The 19,190-nt window shown below is 46.1% G+C and overlaps 1 protein-coding gene across 1 annotated transcript in view; it reads right to left on the bottom strand.

The window, feature by feature from the left end:
* CycY (cyclin Y) overlaps positions 1-11,253 on the bottom strand; it is a 73,630-nt gene extending 62,377 nt beyond the window's left edge. The window contains exon 1 of the mRNA XM_065430942.2: positions 11,091-11,253. The gene's annotated coding sequence lies outside the window, so the exon portion shown is untranslated. The remainder of the gene's footprint in view (positions 1-11,090) is intronic.
* Positions 11,254-19,190: the final 7,937 nt, after the last annotated feature.

Below are 19,190 nucleotides of genomic sequence, written 5' to 3'. Positions count from 1 at the left end.
GGTCTGAACATCTCATCAAGAATCCGACTTTATGGAGATGACTGTGTGTTATACCAAGGCACTAATTCTTTAGATGATGTCACCGTGCACCTTACAAAATGACCTTAACCACATCCTATCCTGGTTTGATAAACATAATATTAAATAAATCTCTCCAGATGTAATTACACCCGCTTCAGCCACAGACGCAATGTTGTAAAATTTAATTAGCACTTAAAGAATGAAAACCTTGCGCCGCACATTTTGCAACTAATTTGTTCCATCGTAACGTTAGTGTTACTCCCTCTAAAAAATGTTTATCGTGGGATCCATTAGACATCCGTCGCCGCTCTTTCGAGCTTTCTTTTCTGAACCAGTTAGCCCACGACAACCTTGACATCGATCGCCAGAATTACTTGAAGCCTCCCACATAATATTCCCAAAAAAAGGGATAATAGTAAGAAAATTAGAGAAATTAGGTGCCGCACCACAGTGATCAAGTCATCATTTTTTCCGCACACAATATATGAGTGGAAAAACTTACCTGATACTATATTTTTACCGCGTCCAGTGAGTCCATTGCCGCCTTACTGAAGCGACATTTGCATGAAATGCAGTCAGGATACAGTCGTATACGCGCTTATCCCACCTCCTATCTTGCTCTGTCTTTTTAATTTGACTGACACCTGTCGTGTGGCTGACACTGACACGGATGTCCCAATACAGTCTTTGACAACGGGACTTCCTTCTTTTTTTGTTTTTGTCTTTCATACCTCCCGAAACTTGTAACCATTTTGAAGCAATAAACTTGTAAACTTGACGTTCGATTTTTGTTTTGTTTTTATCGCTTTCATTTAATTTTTTTTCGTTCGTAATGCGCTGCTTCTACGATAATGCCGTCTTGGCGCATTTAGTGATGTTAACAAATAAATAAATAAATAAATAAATAGATAAATAAATAAATAAATAAATAAATAAACATAAGCAATACAAAATAAAGAAAACAACTGAAAGGCGGGAAAAGACGCCAATGTTCTCACTGTCTTATCACAGGCGACAGCCCTCATTTAACGAGCATGCTATATGCTGCCACGTACAATACCGCGCCGCAACAAATATGGTCGCTTCACCAATGCACGTATATAGTGTCTGCGCCTTTCTAGCTCAAGTTCGTCAACGAGCACCTGAAGCCGCGATCGATTAGCAAGACGATGTCCTTCATTCAAAGTAGTAATGAACAATATACAGAGGTTCCTTCTATATCTAGCGATGAAGTTAGATGGGCCTTGCAAGGCATGACCCTGGGAAAAGCGGCAGGAGAGGATAGAATAACAGTCGATTTAATCAAAGATGGATGAAGAGGAGGAGGAATAAACACTTATTGATGAGGAAAAAACATGGGGGAAGAAAGCGGTAGCCACCGCGACCCGCCCAGCTTGATCCAGGAGGCCCCTCTGGACTTCGAGGTCAGCAAGAGCGATGATGGCCTCCCAGGGCTCACTAAGTTTGCGGCTCTATAGCTTGCGGCCCTTTATACGCGATGTCTCACGACTTCAAGTGGAGCAGAGAACTGGAAGAATACCAACATTACACTAATCCAAGAGAAGGGAGACGTTAAAGAATGGAAAAATTGTAGGCCTATTAGCTTGCTTTCAGTATTGTATAAAATGTTGTCGAAGATAATTTCCAATGGAATAAGGGCAACACTTCACTTCAGTCAGCGAAGAAAACAGGCTGGCTTCAGGAAATTATATTCTGCAATGGATCACGTCCATGTCATCAATCAGGTGATCGAAAATTATGCAGAGTAATCAACTTCTCCATATGGCGTTCATAGATTATGAAAAGGCATTTGATTCAGTAGAGATACCAGCAGTCATAGAGGCATTGCGTAATCAAGGAGTACACGAGGCATACGTGAATATATTGGGACATATCTACAAAGATTCCACAGCCACCTTGGCTCTCCACAAGAAAAGTTGAAAGTTCCCTGTAAAGAAAGGGGTCACACAAGGAGACACAATCTCTCCAATGCTATTCACTGCATGCTTGGAAGTATTCTAGCTATTAAACTGAGAAGGCTTAGGAGTATGGATCAATGACAAATATCTCAGCAACCTTCGGTTTGCAGATCACATTGTCCTGTTCAACAACACTGGGGATGAATTACAACAAATGATTGAGGACTTTACAGAGAAAGTGTAAGAGTGGGGTTGAAAATTAGTATGCAGAAGACAAAGATAATGTCCAACAGCCTGGCAAGTGAACAAGAGTTCAAGATCGCCAGTCAGCTTCTAGTGTCTGTGAAGGAGTACATTTATCTAGGTCAATTACTCACAGTGGACCCTGATCATGAGAAGGAAATTTACAAAAGAATAAAAATGCGTTGGAGGGCATACGGCAAGCATTGCCAGGTCCTGACTGGGAGCTTACCATTATCATTGCAAAGAAAGGTGTGCAATCACTACATTCTACCGGTGCTAACATATAGGGCAGAAACTTAGTGGTTGACAAAGAAGCTCGAAAACAAGTTAAGGACCGCGCAAAGATTGATGAAACGAAGAGTGTTAAGTGTAAGTTTAAAAGACAGGACGAAAGCGTTGGTGAATCAGGGAGCAAACGTGGATAGCCGATATTCGAATGGTTATGAAGAGAAAAAAAAATTATGCAGATCCCACGCACTGTGGGGATCGATGTAAGCGAAGCTTTCTGTGCTGTTTGCTTTGATTGACGATAATTAGCGGTGATGTTGACGGCGAATGTTTAATTTCTTCAACGTTTTGCCCAACACAAGAGTGGTGAGTTGATGTTAAACGTTAACTTGCGTGCACCACTGCTGTTTGTGTGCGTATTACACAAAACACAGAGAGAGAGATGTTTGCTTGAGGCGTTGTTTTACGCCATATTTCGTAACCTCTGAGAGGGTTGAGCATTGCCATTCCCTCACATGGCACATCCCACCATGGCAGAAGTATTAAACTTGAATAGGATTACGGGGCTCTACGGGCCAAAACCGCAATCGAATTATGAGGCACGTCGTAATGGCGGACTCCGGATTAATTTTGACACCGTGGTGTTCTTTAACGTATCCGCTAAATCGAAGTGCACGAGCGTTTTTTTTATTTCGCCCCCGTCGAAATGCGGCTGCCGCAGTAGGCATCAAACCCACGGCTTCGAGCAATGCCATAGCCGCAAAGCTACCGCGGTGGGCACAGAAGGGCTGATTTGTCGCGTGACTGCTTCTGTAGTGCCACCTAGACCGTACGGTGCGTTTTAATTAGTGCGGCTCTGCTTCTGCACGCCCTGCGTAAGTTGTCCGCTAGACATATTTGCACAATTTTATTTTTTCATAAATAGCAGAAGCGCACCGTACCGTACCTTGAAATTTAGTTTATCCAGCGTTACCTTGCTTTCTCACGTCACCTTTTCCGTATCCCCCCCTTGTATTTATTTGTATGGGAACTGCGAGCGAGGCAAAGCTGTTTCGCGACTCGTTGCGTGACTGCGCCGGTTCTACCCATTCTCTGCCTGCTCTCCTCCCTCCTCTCTTCCATTCTATTTAGCTTCCCTCTGGACTTGCCCGTTGGTAGAAAGGTAAGCGCTTGCGGGGTGCACGGATAATTACAGCTGTCGAGAGGCTAACGTGGCGACGACACGGGAGCTCCAGAGGGTATTGTGCACATTCGACGCGGTGCGGTCCAAACGAGTTCCTCGCGTCTTCTCTGCCACGCTCCTTCCATGTATATACACGCTCTGAACCCCCCCCCCCCCCCCCCCCCTACGCAGTGTGCCGGACAGCAGCAGCCAGAGCAGCAGCAGAAGAGGGAAAGGGTTCGGCTGGTGTCGCAATTGTTTTTCTCCGAGAATTGAATGTAAAAGTGCTTCGCTATGAAAGGGACAATGCTGGTCGTACGCTAAGCGTTGACTTAGATAATGGTATCAGAATAAGTAATATTTATGCCCCCTGTAAGCGTGGTCAAAGAGAATTTCTTCAATCACTAGAACATTAATTGGTGGGACCCATCCTCTTAGGTGACTTTAACTGTGTTTTAGAAGCGAACGATAGGCTCTCTCAACACGGCGCACCTAGGCGCATAGTGGGCGCGACTACAATGGTGCGCAGGCACTGCGCTCTTTAGTAGATGAAACAGGACTTGTAGACGCGTGGAAAACCTTACAGCCTGGCCGTTCAGGAATGACTTGGACTGGTCGCGGCTACGAAAGCCGCTTCGACCGCTTGTACACATCAGATGCACTGGCACCTTCGCTTCAGTCTGCGTGGGTCCTTTCCACTGCGCTAAGCGATCACAAATTTTTAATCGTCCGTTTTTCGGATTAGGATCTGCCTCCGCGAGCAAAGGGATGCTGGCCTTCGGCAAAGGGATGCCTTAACATAAAACTTCTTGAGGATCCACACGTAGTTGATGACATCATCAACCTGATAAAAACATCCCTTAAATCTACGCCGACCGCTACGTCATGGGAGTGCTTTAAAGCAAATGTTAAGGAATGTTTCTAAACATGGGGCACTCAACTAGCCAGACAGGAACGCGAGGTTATAAGGAAAGTTTCAGATGCTATTTCAATTCTCAGCGCACCGCTATCCCAAGAGCCAAGCATAGCAGGCGCTCTTAGTGAACTTAGAAAAGAGCTCCACAACCTGCTTAACAAAAGATGGGACCGACTGCGCGCTACAGCGCGTGTAGAAAGATGGGAGAGAAACAGGGCGCTCCACAGCCTGCTCAACAAAAGATGGGACCGACTACGTGCTACAGCGCGTGTATAAAGATGGGAGAGAAACATGGTGCTCTAGACATCTCCTACGTCGTCGTCTGGCTACAAAAAGTCCCACACTGTGCGAAATCACAGACCCAGCCACGGGGGTCACAACAACAAGGCCGGAAGTGGTAACAGAGGTTGCTAGGTCCTTCTATATGAGCAACTATACCAATTACCCACTGCACTCCCCATGCCTTCCCTCTGAAAAGACCTGAAATCAGCCCCACAGTTGTAGACACGCCCTTTCAAGCTGAATAGCTTTTCGAAGCCCTAAAGGCTATGAAGCAAAACAAAAGCCCAGGAACAGATGGCCTCCCGCCGGCTTATTATAGAAAATTTTGGCCCCTCCTGGCGGAATATTTCACATATAGTAAATGCCTCCTTAGAACAAGGGGTGCTCCCAGTTTCGCAAAGAAAAGGTTTAATCACACTTTTATGTAAGGACCTAGGGAAAGCATCCGACCTCCGAGCGTGGCGTCCCATTGCGCTCTTAAACAGCGATTGTAAGATTATCGCGAAAAGCTTTTCCCTCCGTTTAACACCTGCAATAACAAACATAGTCGGGACTTAGATCAGCCAGGTAGATCAGCTAAATTGCATGGCTTAGGACTAAAGGACTTACTAGCATGGGCCACTTCAAGAAATTTACCTGATCACGTATGCTCACCGGATCAAGAGAAAGCCTTCGATAAAATAAGCCAAGAATTTCTTTTTCAGACACTAGAACAGGTAGGAATTTGCAAAGATTTCTGTAAACAAATCAATTGATTGTAGTATGGCCTTACACCGGCAGTTACATGCAAGGAAGAACGTCAGCAAGTTTCCAAATAGAAAGAGGTGTGCGTCAAGGTTGCCCACGCAGTCCACTACTCTATATACTCGCCATAGAACCCCCACTACAGAAAATTGCCTCTGAGAACGGCATTTGAAAATTCCCACTTCCTGTAGGTCCATACTGTACTTCGATATTCGCATACGCTGACGATATTACCGTAGTCGTACCAGACAACAATTCTGTAACTAGCTTACTTAAAACAGTTGATCTGTACTGCCAAGCAAATGGAGCAAGCCTCAACCGCGCTAAAAGCGCAATTATGAGCCTGCTTCCTGAGCCTGGACCGTCAGGACTTTTGTACGGCTTGCCTCGCATAAAAGAAATAAAAATGCTTGGCTACATATTTGACAGGACAGGACCTTCTCAAACTAACTGGTATAATGCAGAAGAGAAACTTCGGCAGGAAGTAAACAACTATAGCGCATTTAAATGCCCCATTACGGCGCAAGCTGATATTATAAGAAGTCCGTTAATACATTTCTTTGTGTACACCGCTAGCGTGTTAGATATCCCTAATGGAGTAAAAATGAAGCTGGAAAAGATAATTATTCGCTTCCTCTGGCAAGGAGGGCCACATCAAGTGAAACGAGTAATAGTAAAACTGCCACGATTCAAAAGTGGCCTAGGCGTTCCAGACTTGAATGTAATGGCACTAGCCTTACACACCAAGAGGACACAGATACCCCTAGACTCTGATATTCAGCTCACGAAGACTCTGACTTCGTTTTTTCTCAGTACGACAACTGTTTCTTTCACCGGTCCCCTACTCCCGCATTCGGCCCCCCGCTCGGAATTCCCCGTATACCCTTTTATAAGGAAGCTGCGAATGCGCACTGTACACTGAAGAAGAGCATCCCGAATTTTGATCTGACAAGCACGGCTCTCAACGTGCTCATTGACCACTTGTCGCTTAGGCTATCGAAACAAATGGAACTTTTCAACAAACCGGCTGAAAAACCGAACTGCACTTGATCTAGGCAGATTTCCTCGACGCTAGAAGGACATCATTCATGTGGCGTTTCGCACACGGGTGTCAGCCCGTAACAAAAAAGAGCCTTTGTATCTGCTGAGGCCGGTCTCAACAAAAACTGCCCATGTTGTAATGAAACGCCCGAGCACATCTCTTATGAGTGCTTGATCCCGGCAGCATTGATTGAGAACGCGAAAAATATTTTCAAGCTGCCGGGAGCGCTCTATCAGACTGTCCGGTACTTAAACTCACTTCCGAAAGAAGAGGTAAACCAGTTTGGCTCTACTGATGACAGTGTAGATATCAGGTATGGCTCGCAAGATGCAAAGCGACGTTCACGGACAAACAGCCGGGGCTTCACGAGGTACTGGCAAAAATAAGGAAGGAACTGCGGTTCCCCCTGGAAAGGGAGACGTCATTTGGGTACACTCCAATTCTCCCAAACATGGTGCCGACCGATGATAATTTTCTCCCTCCGACAGGGACAGATCGCTGTGGAGTTTTGAAGAACTTCATCATCATATACAAAGGCGTTGGTAGCGCGCTCGAATGCGGTTCTATGGCGCCGCGAGCCGCTTCCGCCAGAGTATGGTGGCTCGAACTCGTTCTGAATATATGACCTCCGCCTGGAACCCCAAATCTCCTTCACAACCGTGGTCTTGGAGGCCTTGCTTGAGGCGGTTATATGGATGAAGATGGTCGGCTGAGATCTCAACTCTCACTATATAGGGGACAGCACATTTCTGAGCTGCCCTCTCTTCCATCTGACAAAGCAACTCGAAGGAAAAAGCAAAGATAGCGTCACTTTAAAAGTTTCGCTTTAAAATGGAGCTGGGAAGGCCATGTAATGCGTAGTATGGATAACCGGTGGACCATTAGTGTTACACAACGGGTGCGAAGAGAAGGGAAGCGCAGTCGAATACGGCAGAAGACTAGACGGGATGATGAAATGAGAAAATTTGCAGGCAGAATTTGGAATCAGCTGGCGCAGGACAGGGGTAATTGGAGATCGCAAGGAGAGGCCTTCGTCCTGCATTGGACATAAAGATAAGCTGCTGATGACGATGATGTACATCAGAGGCACCCTGTGCAAAGAGAATCGGGCTCGTAGTCGCAAAAAGATTTTACTCTAAAATTATTCGCAAGAAAAAATTCCAGCCAATCCTGATGTTAGACGTATTATTAGCAAAAGCAACTGACCAATGTCAAATATCACTTACGTACGAAACGCTTTGTGAATTCGGCGCCGGAACTTCTTACTGCAAGTCCTCTTAGTCGCACTTGTATGCAAACGGTCTTTATAATTAGAAAATGTTTTTTTTTGTTTTTCGCCCACCATCGTTCCACCATCCCTTTCATGAGAACGTCCAACTGTCCGCCAGCAGTGCAGCTTCAATAATTCCTTTTTTTTTTCCTTTTTTACCCAGCGTATGTATTGCAGGCTTTCCCTCGTAAATCAAGAACTTGGGTATTGTAGTTTTTACAACCTCAAATGCGGTTTTCGAGATTACAGTTTTTGACTATTTTTCATTAAAGATAAGTTTAATGGCTTCAATGGCGCTTGTAGTCGTTCAGCCATCTGTCTAGGAAATATGGCATTATGAGAACAAAGAAAAACTGCGCAAAAAAGAACAAGACAGAGAAAGAACCACACGACACAGGCGCAGTGTCTTGTTCTTTTTTGCGCAGTTTTTCTTTGTTCTCATAATGGCATACCAACTAGCCCCTCACCGTACGCTACTAGGAAATATGTTTTCACATGGGGGGAACTCGCAGTTGTTTTCAAAGAAATCCTCAACAATCCTCATTTGCCGTTGTTTCGACACAGCAGTTACGCATGCGAGCTGCGTCGAGCTGTACGTGAAACTGGAAATGAACCTGACAGAAAGAAAGAAAGCGTATCGAGGACGAAAGCGAACGAGCGGTAAAATACACGTGAATTCGAGGCCCTTCAGGCGTTTATGCCCGCTTTCCACGTTAACTTGTCGGCGCGGCCTACATTCGTCTAGCGGGTCGTCTGCCGCGAGAGGTCTCCCCTTACTACGCCAGTCACGTTTTGCTAAGTCCCCGGACCCGCCCCATCGCGCGAGAAACCTTTTGTCCCTCGTCGCCTTCCCTCGCCTGTCTCGATGCGTGTGATTTTTATCGTCGCCTCCACTCCGCAATCGGCCGTCGCCACTTGCGAGCAAGCTCGATCGTTCGCTTGCGCGCAGGCGCGCTTTTCAGTCTTACACCACTGGTTTTCACCAAACAATTGCAAAATGCTGGCTTGCGCGGTAGTCGCTTACGACACGCAATCAAAACGCGACGCGCGCGCGAGCAGCGGCGTAGTTGTTACCAGTGGCTCCGTTTGCTTTTATTTTCTTGTAGAGAATAGACAGCTTTAGTTACACGTACGTAGAGGCTTCACGTACGCAAACGTGAAAAGCCTGCGTAGCTTACGTGCACGCCATCTGAAACGCTTTTAGCTACACGTACGCGACGCACGCCAATAGGGACCCCGTAGCCACATCTCTCGGGAAATGTGAACACGGCGGTAGCCAATTCGATCCTGTCGCCGTGTTTCAATGCAAGCCGTCTACGCGCGCGCGGCCCGCTATCGCTTGTTCGTGATCTCGCGGAACTCCCACGCGAAGCTGTCTACGTGCGCAAGAAACGCACGCAAAGAATTGAATCTCACGTACGTCCGTGAGACGCGCGCGCGCCCGCTACGTTTTACGCATGCGCACTGCTGACACGTAGAAGCTCTACGTACGCAAAGCCTCTACGTACGTGCAACTAAAACTGTCTAATGGCGCATGTCTGCTCTGGGGAAGTTGACAGGAATCGAGGGGTGTTTGCAAGTGAGATTTATATTGCCGTCGGAATGCGTGTTTTTAATGTGAAAAGCATTATTTGTCTACATCAGCCGTTTTGAGCCTGCCTGCCTGCCTGCCTGCCTGCCTATCTATCTATCTATCTATCTATCTATCTATCTATCTATCTATCTATCTATCTATCTATCTATCTATCTATCTATCTATCTATCTATCTATCTATCTATCTATCTATCTATCTATCTATCTATCTATCTATCTATCTATCTATCTATCTATCTATCTATCTATCTATCTATCTATCTATCACTAGGTATGTGATCTTGGATCCCGCCGTGGTGGCTTAGCGGCTATGGTGTGACGAGATCGCGAGATCGAATCCCGAGCGCGGCAGCCGCATTTCGATCGGGGGCGAAATGCAAAAACGCCCGTGTCCCGTGCATCGGGGGCACGTTAAAGATCCCCAGGTGGTCGAAATTTCTGGAGTCCCCCGCTACGGCGTGCCTCATAACCATATCGTGGTTTTGGCACGTATAACGCGCCAGAATTTAAATTTTGTGTGCTCTTGGTCGTCATGCTGTCGTGGTTGTTCCACCGTCCTCATTCCAGTTCTTCATTCGGTTAATTGTCGTCATCATCGTCACCTCATGTCGCCGTCATAAAGCTCTTGTCGTTACACCATCGTCATAATTTCACAATCTACATCTCATTGTCGACTCGGCATCGTCGTTGTACCGCGTTTGTCGTCTTATCATAGCATTCTTTTATGCGTTGCATATTGCAATCACTCAGTTCAGCCCTTGGGCGCGGCCAGGCAGCCACCATTGAGGGTATACATGAGCCATTGTTCATTGCTGCGCGTCTCAGATGTGGGTCTATTCTCTTTTAAGTTTGCTATGTTTGTTATTAAATTGCTTTTATTTTTATGCGTTGCATATTGCAATCACTCAGTTCAGCCCTTGGGCGCGGCCGGGCAGCCACCATTGACCTTTAGCGCAACCACGTGACGTGACGTCACGACAGCCGGAGGAAAAGCTGGGCCCCAACTCGCGCAATATGCAACTCATTCTTGGCTTAACCAAGCTAAGCCTGGCCATTTTTTTTTTGTCATTCCATCGTCACAGCGTCGGCGTCATACAGTCGTCGTCATGCCGCCATGCTCTTTGGGTGACCTTGGCAAGCGAATGCTATTGCAATGTGGAATGAAAATGTCAGAGGTACCGCTATACAAGTGTTACCTACGCACCACTTCAGCAGTATATGGTTTGTCGCTACGTTGCTCGAATGCTAATCGCATTACCGTCGACAGTCATCGTGAGATGAGCTCTGCCGCAATGTTTATTACTTTATTCCTACCGAACAAACAAGGGCGAAACGAAAGGCGAACGGAGTCGGGACTAGCTCGGCGAGAAGAGGGATAGAAGCCAAATTGGGGACCCCCCGCTGCTTTGCGAGAGGCTTTACCTCTTGAGAGTCAGTGTACGCGCGCAGACCCCGTAAGTATAGCGCGTCGCAAAGCCGGCGCGGAGTCGCTCTCCGGCGGAAAATATCGGCGGAATGCTTCGTTAGAAACGCTGTCTTTTTCAGTCATCGCACACGCATATACAAGGTAAGCGCTCGATACCACTATGACGCTCACCTTTTCCGCTGAAGTCGTGTAGCGTTCGAACGTTCCGCCTGTACGCATGGTAGGAGCAGCATGCCTTCTTACCTTTGGGCTGGGTGCCCACCTCGGGCGGGACAGAATGCTCGGCGAGTCCATGCCTCTCCGCAGAATCGGTTGCGCACGCACGCCAAAGACAGCCAGGTCACAGGAAGCGCGCTGCCGTGAATGCAATAAACGTGGGATTCTGTTTTCTTTGCCCACCATCGTCTTTGTCCCTCCTATACCCCAACCCTTTCAGCGCCGAGGAGGAGGCTCTCATCTAACGGACGGGCAGACGCAGTGCGATCATGTTATCCTTTCGGTGTCGCTTGGGACGTCGGTACAGGGAAAGACGGTACCGTCATCAATGACGTGCGAATATTTATTGTTCTGTGCTCTCTTGACTTTTCCTCTTTTTTTTCCTATTTGCTGATCGGAACTATTGTTCAGAAAAGTATAGTCGAATGCAGGGAAAAAAAAAAACACCAAATAATATTTTTTTCCTCCTTACACGCTCAAACGAAATATGCGGTCAGACCAGAATCATTACAAACACTAAAGCTACAGCTCAAATAACTCCACTCAAAGGTGCTCACAGTTCATTTAACTAACCATTGGTGGGGTTAGAAAAGGCTTTCTGCGAAAGGTGCACATTTAGCCATTATAGATTTCTGTGGGACTGCCTGGTGGGTCATTTAAAATTTAAGCAAAAAATTATGCTTGTGTGGGCTGCCTTTCCACCCCACCGCCATATGGCTAAGTTTCCTCATATTTGCTCCTTACCTAACCTACCCTGATCTATAGCTATATAATGTGACCACGCAATCGTCGTGTCGTATGACATTGTTTAAAAAACAAAACAAAAAACGTCATGCAGTTTAGAAAAAAAAAAACAGGCGAATTTTCAAACATGTCAATCGTCCGGAGTGGGTATACGTGATATGTGCTAATCGGCCAGCGGCCACACCAGGCCGTGTCAGCCCATCGATGGGCTGAGTCGCACCGTCCGACTTCTCGCGGCTCGCATTCTCTAGCCCCAGCATGCGTCTCGGCTTGTCTCGACTCCATCCTGTGTCGTGCTTGTTTTTGCGCGCTGGCTTTGGCCGCGTGATGCGCGCTGCTCTCAGCCAGCATTCCCTCCTCCTTTAAGGTCTGTGAATGGGGGCCTGTGATTGCCACTAGCCGCGGTCACCTTCGCTAATATTACGTCCCACATGAGGATTGACTGAAAGTTGCTCTTGCGAACAATTCCAGCAACGCAAGAGATTTTTGTGAATGCAGGCCCGTTGTGAATCCATTGTTTCCATTGTGAATCATCCATCAGTGTTCGCTCGCGTAACATCCGGGACACGCGACTGTCTTTTGCGAACTATTTATTTCCTGAATTGTTTCGAAGAGAGCACCAACCTTGTTCGTCGAGGATCGACCACCTCCTGACGTCTTGTCAACCGTCGCCTTCCTCGCGTTTTGTACGACGATGTCTGCTTTTAGAAAGTAAACGCGTACCGTTGTTGCTTGAAGCAGGCTACCGTTAAGCCGCATCACTGCACCTGTCATAGTTAAATAATGAATAGGTAACTTCAAATTGCTCCGAATTTATTTTGTCTATGCCGATGAGCAACGTGAACTTTCACCAGAACTTTGTCTGGTTGGGAACTAAGTGAACAAAAATGTTTAAACTTCAACCAAAATATCTAATGATAATGCGGCGGAAACTTGGCAGCAGCTTCCGATTACTAAAGAAAACGAAAAGAAATCATGAGCCATTCCACTCTGTGACGGTGCATTACCAGCGAAGCTGCGTGACACACGACAAGGAGGTGACACAGCATTTTGAACAAAGCTGCGAACACATTTATTGTCTTTATCGGCGGTCATCGTGAGGAAAGTATGCACATACATTTGTTTTCATACATCCGTGTGCATTCGTGTTATAAATTCGTTATTTACATTCGCGTTTATTGAGGCAAAGAATCTGAGCCCGAAATCACCGCACCGACTGGCAGTGGGCCAGTGCCGTCAGCGCCTTCGCAACGGGAGGGGCAGTATTGGAACGCTGGCATGATGAGCGGCATCGAAGCCAGTTATGGAAAATGACGACGATGACGAACGCGCGAGCAGTGGCACGAGCCATTGCTGATGATGATAGTTTTTGCTCACACAGATTTGTTGACGGACAGAAAAAATGCAAACAACCAATGGGAAGGCTAGCAAAACCAAAAACAAAATAAATGAGTAAAAAGACATAGGACTCTCCTCACATCACCCTCTGCCCTTTACAAAACGTCAACCAGATATTCAATTTCCTTTTTTTTTCTTTTTCTTTTTACCGCCGTGGTTGCTCAGTGGCTATGGTGTTGGGCTGCTGAGCACGAGGTCGCGGGATCGAATCCCGGCCACGGCGGCCGCATTTCGATGGGGGCGAAATGCGAAAACACCCGTGTGCTTAGATTTAGGTGCACGTTAAAGAACCCCAGGTGGTCAAAATTTCCGGAGTCCTCCACTACGGCGTGCCTCATAATCAGAAAGTGGTTTTGGCACGTAAAATCCCAAATATTATGTAGTATATATATATATATATATATATATATATATATATATATATATATATATATATATATATATATTTTTTTTTTTGCGAGCGCCACTGAAGGCGTGCTTACGCAGTTATGTTTATCACGGCATCGATCCCTTGACTTGTCCGCTTGTCTTTCTCTTTCTTAACCACCGTACACTCCCCGTGTACCGGTTTACAAGTACAACTTCTACAGCGTAATGACAGGCGGCCCGATACGACAGTCTTGCCAAGCAGATTCTTGTGCTCCTTAAGCCTGTCGTTCGCACACATACCCGCCTGGCCGATATACCTTTTCCCGCAGTACAAGGGGACAGAGTAAATCACACCTTCCTCGCAATTAATAAGCTGCTACCTGCGATTTATTGAGCATCTTGCTTTCTTTCTGGCATCAGGATTGACCATCGAACGAATTTTTGAAAGTTTGTTGGGGGCAGAGACGGTAACACATCTATGCACCAGCGGACATGCCTGTTTTCTAAAGATTGTGTGCGATTCTGTGTATGTAGGGCACCACGACGAACCTTTATTTTTTCTTTATCAACTGTCTGTCCTAGTAACCACGCTTTAATTCTTTGAGAAGGCCACGAGCCACTGATATAAACAGATGAAGCGGGTAGCCAGCCGACACCAGGCGAGAAATCTGAGCAAGAAAACTGCTCTCTTCCAAATGAAAACATGATTTGAGGAACGAATTTCTTAAACAAGACAAGCTAATGCCCCTTTTGACAAGCTTTGTGTTGGAGGTGTACGGGAGCAGCGATTTTACTTGCTCAAGTTTCTTGACATAATGTTTCATTTTACTGAAGCACATGTCTACTGTTTATTTGAGAGGGCCAGTGACTGCCGTATCGGGCCACCTGTCATTACGCTGTAGAAGTTGTACTTGTAAACCGGTATACGGGGAGTGTACAGTGATTAAGAAAGAGAAGGACAAGCGGACACGTGAAGTGATCGAAGCATATGAAATCTATCGTGATAAACATAATTGCGTAAGCACGCCTTCAGTGACGCTCTCAAAAAAAAAACGAATATCGGTATGACGCTTTGTAAAGGGCAGAGGGCGTTATGAGGAGTGTCCTATTTCTTTTTTGGTTATTTATTTTTTATGTTTGGCTTTGTTAGCCTTCCCATTGGCAGTTTCAGCGCATATGTGTGTTGCTCCTTCAAATAAAGTATCAGTTGTAGTTTAGCGATGTGTCTTGTTCTTCACTCTGTCCCCGCCTGTGTGCGCTGTTAACCCTTTATAAAAACTGGCAGGGGCTTAGCTCGGCTATGCCAGGATATACGTAGCGAAAGCTAAGGCATAGCATGGTTAGCCTTGGTTAATCTTGATTGCAAGTCCAGGTTAGTCTGGTTGTCTAGCTATGTTGCGGCGTTTAGCCAGTCGTTCGGCGCGCTGTTCGTCTGTTTCCTGGGTGATTCGTTTCCTCTTCATCTCGTTCTGATGTCGATTTCAGGCCTCCTCCTGCTTATCAGAATTGTCGCTGTCCATACTGCCGTCTTAACTGTGGTTGTGGCGCGCGCGAGTTCTCCTTTTCGATCGTCCGACATGTTATCAGGCATGCGACGCAGCTGGCGAAGCGAGCGGAGGCGAGCGCAATGACGAGGAACGCGTGTGACGTCATACCAAACGGCAGTGGCGGAAAGGCGCGGCGCTGCGCAGGGTCGGAACACCTGTGGCGCATGCGCAGTAGTGACTAGGGAGAGAGAGAGAGAGAGAGACAAATATCTGCGGCGAGGCGCGCGTTGTGACGTCATGTGCCTCCTCGAAGCACCGCCACGGTGAAATCGCAAGTTGGTGGTCAGTAAAGCTTTCGCTTTAAAAACCAATCGGTTTGTTCCGGCACCAAGCAGCTCTCTGCAGTTGCTTCAAGCATTGAGTACGATCATTATATAGTAGCCACTGCAGTGGCTTTCCGTGTCCGACGCGCTTCTCGCGTCTCCACTGTCGCCTCGCCGGCATCCCCTAACAAACGTCCTTTCGTCCTCTTCTCGGCGCGTCACACAATGCATGTCAAGATCCACGGCGCGCGTGACAACGGGAGTGTCCGCATCGACAAGGCCCGAATGAAGGATCCGTGCATGGCTCCATGACTTCACCGCAGAGCTTTGCTCGGCTCGAGCCTGTTAGGAGCTTTTCAGTGTTGCCGCGTGGACGCTGCCGTCGTTGAGCACGTGGCCACACCGCCATAACTTTTGGCGAATTCGCCAAATCGCACCGCGGTGCGCACCGAGGCGCCCCAATGCGCCATCTCAACCGATCATCGTCGTCCCAGGGCGCGCCGGTGCGATCTGCCGAATTCGCCATTTCAATACGGCCTATCTTCTGTCCTGTTATAAATGGGTTGCTATGGAGAGATCGAGATAGAAAATCTCAGTAGTGAACGCTGCAGTAGCGAGCAGTATTCTCCAATGAAAGCCACAACGAAGTGTTAAAGTTTTGATAATGCCCATTCGATTTTATTTTGTCCTGTCATTGGCGCCCTCGGCCATTCGATGGAAAGCTGCACAATTAGCCCATCACTTCCTTTCCTGTAAGGCATTGCCCGATATTGTTTCTCTTCAAGTTCCTGTAGCGACAGATGATATTTCTTCCCACTCCAGTACAGTGTAATCCATGGGGACTAATGCTTATGTTAACACGATGTTTGTTGATTTGATTTGCAGTGCCGCACTGCTGCTACAATTTGTTCTTAACGCGCTTAAGACTGATAATCCCCCGACATATATAAACCGCTAACGTAAAGCCAAAGAGATATAACAGATGCTATATTTTAGTGGAAACAGGCTTATTAAATATAAGCTGTTGCAAGGTAATGCTATTCCGCCACATCAGCTGGATTTCTAGAAGAGGTGGACATTACTTGCGCGACGAATCGCGGCGTGATTTTAGCGAATTAACTGTAATCATTCACCTGAGGGCACATGTCTCAAATGCGGAATTGAAGCCGGTTTCAATTCCGCATTATGAGGCTATATATCTATATATAGCCTCATAGGAGTGACCTATGAGGCTTTTCTTTGAAGGAACACGTATGGGTTTCCTTTGTAGCAATTGCTACGAACGGGTGGATGCCTGATTTTCCCTTTATTAATTTCTTCTCTCCACCTTGCGGGTTTCCGCAGCACTGTTACATCAAACACTTGCCTTTGCTTCGTGTTGTTGACAAATTCGACCTCGCCCTGCCATCTGCTAGCCGCCTGGTTAGCTCAGATGGTAGAGCGGCTGTCCCGGAAAGGCGGTGGTCCCGGCTTAGAGTCCCGGAGCAGGAGTGAGTGACGAAACTTTGTTGTGAACGCTCAACTGATAAGGGCATCGCACGCGTAATGCGAAGTTGTGGGTTCGTATCCCACATGTGGCCAGTTGTATTTTCAACCACATTATTTCCATTAATTTATCATTTCTTTGACTCAGTAAGTTCAATTTATTTCCCCTATGTTGTGTCCTTAGCGTCTTTGTTTGTTGGGTTCTTATGATAATATATATACAACATTTACCATGGTGTATTCCCCCCCCCTCCCCTAGTCAATTCCCGCTAGATTTGATATCGGTTGAGTTCACAGTTCTCCCGGGGCAACGGGGTAAATTCTTTTGCTCGCAAAACGCATTAATAAAGCTCCAGGTCGCTTGCGTGCGCAATTTACTGCAAATGTCATAATTAGTCTCCTGTATTTGAAGTTTGCCTACATATTGCCCATAATGAACTTGACCTTTATTTTTGCCAAATGTAAACGAAATGTCCTATTTAGTTCACCGAGGGCTTCGATCAAGCCAAGTCCGATTATGTTATGACACCTGAACATAAGGAAAGAAAAACGATGGTCCAGTAATTATTTGTAACGCTTCTAACCGAACCATGAACAGAAAAATTTTGTCGCACATTGCGTTTACCATGTCTCCCCTCCCCTTTCCACAATATATAAACCTGTTGTAACCTATAGCTATGTCAGGACACTGGTAAGCATATCGGATAGCGGCCATGTATCACACGCTATAATACTTGAATAAGAATTTTTTTTAACAAAGGATGTGTTTCATCCAACGGCGTTTAACTTGGAATATATAGTTTCCAGAGTGTACCACCAATATTCGCTGAATTTGGTTTTGATGGCATTTATAGTTCCGCCAAGCCAGCGGGCTCAATACTTGCCCCGCTCGTGAGACACGCTCATAACAAGCTAGAGTGCTTGCATAGGTATTTTATTGCGAATGCCCCAGTTACCCATCTATATTGAACTTCACCTACACATCACCCATTACCTTGTCCTATACAGTCACCAAACATAACGAAGCTGCCTCCATCAGTGAAGACACCAGGCGAAACTAATATATCACGCATGAAAAAGAAAAAAAAAAGATGGGGTTTCAATAATTATTCGTAACGCTTCTGAATAAGCCAGAAATGTTTAAAGTACGCGACATATTGCACTTAAAGTACCGCCCATTCCTTCAAAGTATAAAATATCTGAAACGCAGAGTTCTCTTGGGACATTGGGAAACCTATAATAGCAGCAGCGTAATATACTTTGGAACACTTGCTTACATTTTTTGGTGCTGCGTTTGATCAACACGCATTTACCATGACACACAAGCTTGGCGTATTGTTCTCTTTATGTTCGCAAAATTTTACCTCACTTGTTGTTTTAATTATGCCAGCGCAGCCGTCTAAGCATTGCACCGCTCGTAAAACAGGCTGATAACGCTATGGACCACTCGCATACGTATTCTACTGGAAAATGGGCGTGTAGTCCACCCGTTTGGAACATGGCCTAAACATTATCCATACCATACCCTTAATTTTTTCCAGGTATAAACAAGATGTGTTGTTTACTCCCCGAGGATACTGGAGAAACAAACTACGAATCTCGTATGATGCACGAAAACACACGGAAAAGCAGGGGTTTAGTAGGCTAATGTGCAACACTTGCATTTAAAGCAGGAAAGTGAAAGTTCCTCAACGTATCGCGTTTAAAGTTCTTCCTAATGTCACGAAATTTCAACCGTCTCTCATGCTGTTGTTTTAGAAGTCTAGGAATTAACATTTCGATTAGCGGCAGTATATATGACACCCTGGAATGCGTCAATGAGCAACTTTCTACAAAGGCTGTAATGAATCTACATCTGATAAGCATTTATCGCTCGTCAGTCTGAACATTGCTTCGTACTTCGAATAAACATGAACACCGTGCCCCACATATTTTACCGACGATACCGGGGGAAAACAACTAAATTCTGTGTATAACGCATAAGAATTGGGGAAAAGCGACTATTCAATAACTAGAATAGCAGCTTGTGCTTGTTGGTTTTCCATCCTGCTAGTAACAGCGCAAAATGTAGACAAGAGACGAGACAGGAAGACACCACAAGCGCTGACTTTCAACAACGTTTATTCCGAAAGAAACACGGCTTTTTATAAACATTGCCCACATGTGTCGCAGTCACGTGATCGCACATCATGTCAAACAAGCACTTTTTTTCTTTTATGCACTCAAGATAGCGGTTGCACGTGCAAAAGCTCAAGTTCTTTTTTTTGTCAGTAACAAGGACGGCGTGCTAACGCATTGGTCACGAAGTCTGGTAATCTCGG

Source organism: Dermacentor albipictus, chromosome 1 (assembly GCF_038994185.2).
Source record: "Dermacentor albipictus isolate Rhodes 1998 colony chromosome 1, USDA_Dalb.pri_finalv2, whole genome shotgun sequence".
Lineage (NCBI taxonomy): Eukaryota > Metazoa > Arthropoda > Arachnida > Ixodida > Ixodidae > Dermacentor > Dermacentor albipictus.
Note: the sequence above shows the minus strand (reverse complement) of the source record. Positions and strands in the feature narration are given on the sequence as shown.